This window comes from Solanum pennellii, chromosome 5, assembly GCF_001406875.1.
Source record: "Solanum pennellii chromosome 5, SPENNV200".
NCBI lineage: Eukaryota > Viridiplantae > Streptophyta > Magnoliopsida > Solanales > Solanaceae > Solanum > Solanum pennellii.
Genome location: NC_028641.1, coordinates 63,649,017 through 63,660,522, shown reverse-complemented (window position 1 = coordinate 63,660,522; position 11,506 = coordinate 63,649,017).

The window sequence follows — 11,506 nt, the reverse complement described above, 5'->3', positions numbered from 1 at the left end:
TATGTGAACTCCATGAATGAGAAGTCTATGTAAACGTCTAGGGGTGCTCCCCAGTCGTGTCAAACTTGGTATCAAGCATGAGGTTGATTAATCGTAGGATTGATGTCTCACTAAATCATGTCTACGTAGAGTCTTGTTCATAATTGTGAAGCACGCCAAACTTATGAATGAGAGGCTATGTGATGTTTAGGAAGTTCTCACCTCTTTGGTATTCTTGAAGTCGTGCCTAGAGTCTTAACTCTACTTTTCCTTATCTTCAAATCCCTTCCTTGTTCTTATAAGAAATGAATATAAGAAGGAACAACGATCAAAGGGCCGAAGAATAGAATGTGAATGAGGAGGTTTCCCCTCAAGTATCTCAAAACCCTCAAGTTCCTATTGAAGAAGGGGATATGTCTAATTTTGAGATAAGGGAGACCATTCATAGCTTGACTCAAGTGTTGGCTACTCAAGTTGCTAAGGATTCTAGGGTACAAGTGAACCCCGATGCTAGAACCACTGCATCAAGGATAAGGGATTTCACAAGGATGAATCCCCCTATATTCTTTGGCTTCAAGGTCGAAGAAGACCCACAAGGGTTTACAGATGAAGTATTCAAGGCGCTAGATTCCATGGGTGTGACTTCTTAAGAAAATGCGGAACTAGCCGCCTATCAACTTAAATATGTGGCTCAAGTTTGGAATGAACAATGGAAGGATAAGAAACCAGCTAGAGAAGGCCAAATTACCTTGGGTGATTTTAAGACGACTTCCCCTGACAGGTTATTTCCCTTAGAACTAAGGGAGAGGAAAATGCAAGAATTCATCAACCTTCGCCACGGGGGTATGAGTGTGAATGCGTATAGCCTCAAGTTCACTCAACTATAAAAATATGCTCCTACTATGGTGGCAGATTCTAGGTCTAAGATAAACAAATTTGTTGTTGGGATATCCAATCTTGTGGTAAATCAGTGTAGGTCGGCTATGTTGATTCATAGCATGGAAATCTATCATCTCATGTTTCATGCCAAAAAAATTAAGGAGCAACACCTTAAGCAAGTTGGTAGGGAACTGAAGAAGAGAAGGGCCGAGATGAAAATTCTTCCAAGGCTAAATTTGATTTTCAAGAGAATCCAAGGTTCAAGAAAGGGTCTTCCAACCAAGGCTCTTCTAAAACCCCAAGGATCAACAAAGTTAAAGGGTCTGCACCCAAGCCTCAGAAGGGGGAAGTAGTAGTCGCTATGTTGAGAATCCTAGTTGTGCTAAGTGTGGAAGAAAACATGAAGGCAACTATCTAGTTGGCATGGGAAATCGCTATGGTTCTTGTAAGAGTTGCCACATGAAGAGGGATTGTCCAATGATGAAGGCTGAAGGAAGGGAAAATGCTCAAGCACAAGCAAGTGTTTCCAATCTCGATGCTCCAAAGAAGAATCGCTTATATGCTCTCCGCTCTAGGGGTGATTAAGAGGATTTTCCTGATGTTGTCACTGGTATGTTACAAGTGTTTTCCGTTAATGTTTATGATTAACTAGATCTCGGTGCCATTTTATCTTTTGTAACATCTTTAGTGGCCATTAATTTTGATGTATTACCTGGTGTTATAATTGAACCTTTTTTGGTTATTACCCCAGTGGATGACTCCGTTGTTGGTAAAATAGTCTATAGGAGTTGTTCTATATTATTTCCCAGTAGAGTTACATTGGTTGATTTGGTAGAACTGGACATGTTGGAATTTGATTTCATATTGGGGATAGATTGGTTGCATGGTTGTTTTACTCCTACATATTGTAGAAAAAGGGTAGTTAAGTTCCGATTTCCTAATGAACCCATCTTAGAATGGAATGGGGGGGGGGGGAAACTCAATTTATCGAGGTCGAATTATTTCGTGTCTAAAAGCTTCTAAGATGATTTCTAAGGGATGTCTCTATCATGTAGTGAGGGTCAAGGACCTTAAATCCGAGACTCCTCTTTTAGATTCGGTTCCCTTAGTGAAGGATTTTCCGGAAGTCTTTTGCGATGACTTTCCCGAAATTCGTTCTGAATGGGAAGTAGACTTCGGGATAGACTTGTTGACAGATACGAAGCCTATTTCAATACCTCCTTAACGGATGGCTCCGACCGAGTTGAAGGAACTAAAGCTTTAACTCAAATATTTACTAGACAAAGGTTTCATATAACCTAGTATTTCTCCATGGGGCGCTCAGGTGTTGTCTGTGAAGAAGAAGGATGGACCCCTTAGGATGTGCATTGATTACCGTCAACTAAATAAGCTTACCATAAAGAACAATTATCCTGTCCCTAGGATCAACAATTTGTTTGATCAACTCCAAGGGGCAAGCTAATTTTCAAAAATATATTTGAGGTCTGGGTATCACCAATTCAAAGTTAGAGGATTTGATATTCCCAAAATGGCTTTCTGAACTGCGTATGGTCATTATGACTTCATAGTCAAGTCTTTTGGTCTAACTAATGCCATGATGAATTTTACGGACCTTATGATTAGTGTGTCATGGAATTACCTTGACTCCTTTGTACTTGTCTTAATTGATGATATCTTGGCATATTCTAAGAGTGAGGATGTGCATGTGGATCATTTGAGGATATATAACAAGTCCTCAAAGAACATCAACTTTTTGCTAAATATATTAAGTGTGTATTTTCGTTGAGGACGGTTGCTTTTCTTGGTCACATGGTTTTAAGTGATGGTATAGAGGTCGATCCAAGCAAAACGGAAGCGTTAAAGAATTGGCTAGACCTTTGACTCCAACCGATATTCGAAATTTCTTGGATTTAGCCGGTTATTATAGTAGATTTGTTGAGGGTTTTGAATTCATTACTTCTCATTTGACAACCTTAACCCAATGAAAAGTTAAGTTTGAGTGGTCAGAAGCTTGTGAAAGAAGTTTCCAAGATTTGAAATATAAGCTAACCTCCGCTCCAGTATTGATCTTATTGGAGGTACCAAAGGGTTTGTAGTGTATTATTACGCTTCTCGAGTAGGTTTGGATTCTGACCTCATAAGGTGATAGCTTATGCCTCTAGCCAACTCAAGATGTATGAGAAAAACTACCAAACTCATTACCTTGAATTAGCGGTCATGGTGTTTTCTTTGAAAATATGGAGACATTACCTATATGATGTCCATGTGTATGTATTTAACGACCACAAGAGTCTTCAATATGTGCTCACTCAAATGAGGTTGAATCTTCGAAAAAGAATATGGTCGAAACTCTTGAAGGACTATGACATGAGTGTTCTATACAATCACGACAAGGTCAATGTGGTTGTAGAAGCTCTAAGTCGAATATCAATGGGTAGTGTAGCCCATGATCCCGATGATAAGAAAGAGTTAGTGAAAGCGGTGCATATATTAGACGGTTGGGTGTTCGGTTGGAAGATTTTCCAAAAGGAGGTTCCATGGTTCATCATAGCTCCAAGTCATTTCTAGTGGTTGAGGTAAAGTCTAAGCAACAACTCCATTCTCTATTGATGGAGTTGAAGGAATTGGTTCTTAGTAAGCTCAATGAGGCATTCTCCAAAGGGGGTGGGGTACTTAGGTACCAAGGTAGGTTATGTGTACCGAATGTGGATGGTCTAAGGGGAAATTTTTTTAAAGAAGCTCACGGTTCCTGATATTTCATTCATCCTGGTGCCACCAAAATGTATTATGATCTTCAAGGGGTCTATTGGTGGGACGGTTTGAAGAGGGATATAGAGGAGTTTGTTGATAAATGCCCTAATTGTCAATAATTCAAGGTTAAGCATCAAAGACCTGTAGGTTTAACTCAAGTTAGGGATGTCCCTACTTGGAAGTGGGAAGACATCAATATGGATTTTGTAGTGGGTTTGTCTTGAACCCGAGGTAAAATGATTCAATATGGGTGATTGTTGATAGATTGACGAAATTTGCCCACTTTATTCCCGTCAAATTTACTTATTCGATGGACGAATATTCTAGATTATACCTTAACGAGATTGTGAGTTTGCATGGGGTCCTTTTGTCCATCATCTCAGATAGAGGTGCCCAATTAACTTCTTATTTTTGGAGGTCTTTTCGAAAGGGGATAGGTACTTAAGTGAAACTTAGCACCGCTTTTCATCTTCAAACGGTTGGCCAAGCGGAGCGTACCATCCAAACCCTAGAAGATATTTTTAGATATTGTGTTATCGACTTCAAGGGTAATTGGGAGGACCACCTATCGTTGATAAAGTTGTGCTACAATAATATCTACCATTTGAGTATTTCTATGGCACCGGTTGAAACACTCTACTCCGGTTGGGTGGTTTGAGGTTGGTGAGTCTTCACTCCTTGTTCCCGAGATAATCTATGAGGCCTTGGAAAAGGTTAGTATAATAAGGGATAGGTTGAAAACAACCTATAGTTGGAAAAAATCTTATGCCAGACAATAGAAGAAGAGACATTGAGTTTGAAATAGGTGATTGGGTCTATTTGAAGATTTCACCCATGAAAGGGGTGATGAGATTATGTAAAAGGGGAAGCTTAGTCCCCGGTATATTGGTCCTTATGAGATATTGAAACGAATTTGGAAGGTTTCTTATGAGTTGAAATTACCAAGTAAACTAGCTCCAGTTCATTTGGTATTTCATATCTCTATGCTCAAGAAATGTATGGGCAACCCGGTGTCTATTCTACCAATTGAAGGGTTAGGAGTGAATGAGTACCTTTCTTATGAAGAGGTATCGGTTGAGATCCTAGATCATCAAGTAAAGAAATTGAGGAATAAAGAGGTTTCCTCCGTAAAAGTCCTATGGAGAAACCATCTAGTTGAGAGAGCAACATGGGAGACCGAGGCCGACATGAAGTCCTGCTATCCTCATCTCTTTCTTCTTACTCCTAGTCAAAGTAGAGGTTAGTAGTTCCTCTTGAAAATAAAATTATGATTAATGTGAACTTGGACTACTTTCTAAAGAATGTGCATATCTAAGTAAAAGTTCATGCAAAAATGAGTTTTTATACAAATGCTCTCATGTCTAATTTGCACTTATATGTGTTGTGTATAATTGCTTTCTTGAGATTGTAGTGAGCATACTTTAATGTTGCTTGAAAAAAGAATTGCATGGTAACTTTTGATGTTCATGTTGAGCTCATGTTTTTATTGACAAGGTAGTTTCTCATTATGTGATATGAAGTGTTGAGGTCTTATATGTGGAAAAATTGTGAATTGAGTTACTATGTGTAATGTCATGATTATGTCTTGAATGGAGTTGTGAAGCACTCCTATGAGCTGTGACTCATAATGATTTTATGTTGTTGTTGTTATTGATTTGGATGCTTATTGAGTCTCTTCCTTTCCCTATAAATAGGTGTCATTCGGGGACGAATGTTCCTAAGGGAGGGATAACATAACACTCCAAAAGTTCCATGACTTAATCTAGAGCATGACTTGATTAAAAAATCCTTATCAAATTTTTTCTAATCTTAAACAAAGGTGATAAACTCAATTAGGAAGGGTTAGAATCAAAACGTCAAGAAATGACCATGAGTTCCAGACACAAGTGAAATTGAGCTAGTGTGCCTTGGTATGTTTCAAGGGTTTTTCAGAGTCAGAATTAAGTCAAATTTGGTAAAAGAAAAAGGTTTAGAATACATCTTAGACCGTTTTTAGGGTCGAAACATCCGGTTACGACTCTCCAAATACCACCCCAAGGATCATTGAAGAGGAACCAACATGTGGCCCCAAAACTGTCCATTTGATAGTGTGCAACCATAAGCACAAAAGACGAGCCATCGATTGAACAATGCTCCGTCGTTTGGTCCAGTTGGTTGACACTTAGTCAAATCCCAAAGAGGCTCCAAAATCAAGCCTCTGATCCAAACCACGTTTGCCCAATATCGTCCGTGGTTGGATCAATGAGGCGTCGATGGGGTCTCATTGTTTGAGACCCCACTTCACTGTCCAAAATGGTTGACTTAGGGGTCGTTAGAGAATTGATAAATGAATTACTTAGGGTTTAAGTTCCGTTATAATTGATTAATTTAGGAATCTATAAGTACCCTTAATCATTTAACTAACCTAAGACCTCATTATTTCCCAAACCCCAAATCACTCTAACTTCTCTCTAGTTTCTCTCTCCTCAAACTCAAACCTCCATTGAAGGAACACTATAGCTTCAACAAGATGAGGAATTCACCAAGGAATACATCTCAAATTCGTGGCAAAATCATCCCTAGGGTATGCTTCATTCTTGGGATTCCTTTCCCCAAGAGGTCCTTCCAAAGAGATTTTTATACTCCCCCCAAGGCTAGGGTTTCTATATATACATGGGTCCTCTTTTCAAAGCGAAATTGTTACTAAATTGTGATGAGTTAGGATCTTTTATTGTTGATTAACTATGTAATTATGTCTATTGTTTGTAATCACTTGAGATTTCCCCTTGGACCCTTCTTCTTCCCTAAACTCATTGAACTTTGTAATTTCTATGGTAATTGTGAAAAATGATGAGTATATGGATTATGTAGAATGATAATTGTTATGTATTACTTATTGAATTAACCTTCTTTATGTATTGGTTATGTATTCTTTAGTAATGGAAGTATGAAGGTCATGAGAGGTCGAGAAGGTATGAAGGTTGATTCTTCTTGGATTCAACTATGAAAGTTTAGTTACTTAGATAGTAATGCTTTTATTGTCTAATGTGTGGTTGTGATGTTTATGACATGCATTCCTCATCTGTAACCCTAGAAACATAAAGTTTCTATGAAGTATGTATGCATGTTATGATATGATTGTTATATGATTGAAAGTAGTTTCTCATGATTATAATAAAGTGTTGAGTGAAAGGTTTACTCACTTGTTAGTGGTTTCTAAAGTGAAAGGATTGTTCACACTTATGATTACCTATAAGCTATTATGATAAGATGTTTACATAGGGGTGTAGTAGAGACTAATGTGAACTTGTATGATGAATAAAGATGATTACTAAAGGGATAAATACTTAGAACTTAAAGGGCATGAAAATGAGATGGGGGTATTAATTTTAGTAAGTCTGTCTCCCCACATGGGTTTCCTCACAATTAGCAAGTCCGGATTCCTAAGTTATGTGTTGTCTCATGAGATGGAAGCCCTAATGTTTAGCAAGTTAGGGATTCTAGTAATAATATCCTTGACCCTTAACTATGTGCCCACATAGGACTCTAGCTTAGTGGATCCACCTAGATATCTATGTATGAAAGGTTACATCTTAGGCAAATGTTAACCCTCTCTTTTCAGTGTGGGAGTTAAACACTGGATTCCATGTAACTCACATGGTATAATGTCGGTTATTCTATTTCTTTTCCTAATGTAAAAGAAAATGAACAAGTTAACTGTATGATCACTTATTAGGGCTTTTCTTCAAGGTTTCTTTATAGTATAAGGGAGTGTATTTGACTTATCTTACAGATTGTGCTTGTGGGATCCTAAGGGATGGTCCTAGTAGTGTTGTTGTATGATTTAGTTGATTATATGTTTTGTATGTCAAGGTATATATGATATTTGTGAATAAAACATGTCATCGATGAAATATGAAGTTATGTGGTATGTATGAAGTAGGTGACTTAATGTGATACTTAGCTTTGGATATGGTTATGGGATTCTATTCTTTGCATTGCACAATGTATTACTTGGGTTCTCTATATGTTGGGTTAATATTATGTTGTATTGACTTACAATGTTTACTATACAGGCATGTTGGGTTAAATTGATAGAAAGCATGATTTTGACTAAAATGTCCTTTTTCTCATGCATTGATGATTTTTATGCATAGAAGTCATACTTAGTACGTGTGATGTACTAACCCATATTTCATCCCTTTTCCCCAATAATGTAGGTTCGGGCCATTGAGTAGCTTCAAGGCCTTTTGCTAGTAAGAGTTGGATCTTTTCCCAAGTTGCAAGTGAGTCCTCAAGTCCGAGGACGATGCCACTTTTCTAGCTTTATTAGTATTGGCTATGTGTAAGACAATTGTTCTTTCCTTATCACTGAGACTTTGTTGTAATACTATGTGAAACATATTGTACTAGTGTAAGGGATATGCCTAAATCTTGTGATTCTTAATAGATAGTTATGTGTGACACAATATTAGACTACTTAAATGAATTGTCTTTGTTGTTACGTGAGGAGTCTATATAAACTCCATAAATGAGAAGTCTATGTAAACTTCATATATAATAAACGAGAAGTCTAAGTATACCTCATATGTGAAATTTTTAAATTTTTTTTTGCGTTTTATCTACCTATGATTTGCAATGAGTTATGCTAAGGGCTAGTTTAAGGCCTCTTTGAGGACGAAGACGCCGCTTACGTCACAAGGGTTCTCCCCGGTCATGAAAAACTTGGTATCAGAGAATGAGGTTGATGATCTTGGGGTTGATGTCTCATCAAACCACGTCTACGTAGAGTCTTGTTCATATTGTGAAGCGCACCACACTTATGAATGAGAGGCTATGTGATGCTAGAAATTTCTCACCTCGTTGGTATTCTTTAAGTCGTGCCTCAAGAGTCTTAACTCTACATGTCCTTATCTTCTAATCCCTTTCTTGTGCTTATAGGTAATCAATACAAGAAGCAATAACCCTCGAAAGGCCAAAGAGGAGACTATGAATGAGGCGGTTCCCCCTCAAGTTCCTATTGAAGAAGGGGCTATATCTAATTTTGAGATAAGGGCGACCACTGATAGCTTGAATCAAGTGTTGGCTACTCAAGTTTCTAGGGATGCTAGGGTACAATTGAACCCCAATGCTACCACCACCGCATCAAGGATAAGGGAATTCACAAGGATAAATCCCCCTACATTCTTTGGCTTCAAGGTGGAATAAGACCCACAAGGGTTTATAGATGAAGTTTTCAAGTTGCTAGATGCCATGGGTTTGACTTCTCAATAAAAGGCGGAACTAGCCGCCTATCAACTTAAAGATGTGGCTCAAGTTTGATATGAACAATGGAAGGATGAGAGGCCGGTTAGAGAAGGCCGAATTACATTGGGGGATTTCAAGACGACTTTCCTTGATTTCCTTTGGAACAAAGGGAGAAAAAAATGCAAGAATTCATCAACCTTCACAACGGGGTATGAGTGTGAAGAAGTATAGCCTCAAATTCACTCAAATATCAAAATATGCTCCTACTACGGTGGCTGATTCTAGGTCTAAGATGAAAAATTTTTTTATGGGGATATCCAATCTTATGTAAATGAATGTCGGTCGGCTATGTTGATTCCTAGAATGTACATCTCTCATATCATAGTGCATTCTGAACAAATTGAGAAGCAAAAGCTTAAACAAGTTGGTAGGGAATTGAAGAAGACAAGGGCCGAAGATCAAAATTCTTTCAGGGCTAGATTTCTGTTCAAGAGAAGCCAAGGTTCAAGAAGAGGTTTTCCAACCAAGGCTCTTATAACACCCCAAGGATCAACAAAGGTAAAGGGTTTACAACCAAGCCTCAAGAGAGGAAAGGTAGTTGTCCCTATGTTTAGAAGTCATGTTGTGCTAAGTATAGAAGAAAACGTGAAGGCAAGTGTCTAGTTGGCACGGGAAATTGCTATGGTTGATGTAAGAGTGTCCAGATGAAGAATGATTGTCCTATGATAAAGCATCAACAAAAGGAAAATGCTCAAACACACACAAGTGCTCCCAATTCCGATGCTCCTAACAAGAATCACTTATATGCTTTCCTCTCTAGGGGTGATCAAGAGGATTCTTTTGATTTTGTCACTGGTATGTTACAAGTGTTTTCCATTAATTTCTATGCTTTACTAGATCCCGTTGTCACTTTATCTTTTCTAACTCTTTTAGTGGCCATGAAGTTTGATGTATTACCCGATGTTTTAATTGAACCTTTTTCGGTTATTACCCTAGTGAGTGACTCCGTTGTTACTAAAAGAATCTATAGGATTTGTCCCATATTATTTCCATATAGAGTTACATTGGTCGATTTGGTAGAACTTGACATGTTGGACTTTGATTTCATATTGGGGAGGGATTAGTTACATGCTTGTTTTGCTTCTATTCATTGTAGAACAAGGCTAGTTAAGTTCCAATTTCCTAATGAACTCGTCTTAAAATGGAAGGGGGGAAACACAATCCGTGAAGTATGAATCATTTCGTGTCTAAAATCTTATAAGATGATTTTTATGGAATTTCTCTATCATGTAGTGAGGGTCAGAACCTTCAATCCGAGACTCCTCCTTTTAGAGTTGGTCCCCGTAGGGAAGGATTTTTCTGAAGTCTTTCCTGATGACTTGCCCGAAATTCCTCCCGAATGGGAAATAGACTTCTTCATAGACTTGTTGCGAGATATGAAGCCTATTTCAATCCCTCCTTAACGGATGGCTCCGGTCGAGTTGAAGAAACTAAAGTTTCAACTTAAAAATTTACTAGACAAAGGTTTGATACAATCTAGTATTTCTCCATGGAATGCTCTGGTGTTTTTTTGTGAAGAAGAAGTGTCACGACCGGAATCTAGACCCTAGACGAGACCGGCGTCGTTGACCTCTCAGAGGTCGCAAACAAGCCTACTTATGTCATTCTTACTTTACATAGGTTAATTTTAGTGGAAAATATGAAATTTTTGATTCTTTAATCATACTTGCTAAACATTCTTTATATTTCGTAATCGTTCATCATCAACCATCTAACAATTAAGAGATAAGGAACTGAAAGAAATAATTCATTAAGTATTAATGTATATCTGTCAAAATAGCACCAATACAAAGTCTGAACCAAAACTGGAAAGAAACGCTAGTGGAACATGCTCCACTAGCTCAACTCTAAAACTACGTTAGAATGTAAAATAGTAGCATCCTCGAAAGCATGAGGACCTACCAAACTCCGGATGAATGCTGACGTCCGGATAGCTGCAACAACGAACCTGTAGCTCTACCGTCCACCTGTGCCTGCACCTAAAAGTAGATGTTTGTATGGAATTAGAATACATATGTACTAAGTATGGGTATATGCAAGCACACACCAGGGACATGCATGAAAAAGAATAGCTCTTTCCTAACAACATGATTTTTGGAAGTCAAGTCAGTGAACTTGCCAAATTGAGATTGGGAAAGTTATGCCACGAGAGTGACATGCATCATTATAGTTATCGTATCGCACACAACACATAATATCTTCATATAGCACATTACATATAACACATAGCTTCTTTCATATTACTCATTCATATGCCATGAGACCTTGTTATCATAGACTTGACCTTAATACTTTCCAAAAGGAGGGCTCAATATATGGGACCTCAACTAGGGAGCCCTCTTTAGCAAACACAGAGTCTGCTTCATTCCTTCATACGTCATTTCATTTCAATTCATTCATAGGCCAGTGCGAACAGCAGCTATACCTAGGATGTAGTTTAAGACTTTCATCGGGTTTGCAGTGCAATGATCAGGAATAACCTAATGTCATTACCTGAATCTAGCTCACCTCTTGATTATCCTATCCTAACACCTTCGGTATCATTCATTTCTTTATATGGTTCATTTGAGGCTGGCCTCATTCATTCATTGGGAACTTTAACTTTAACCGA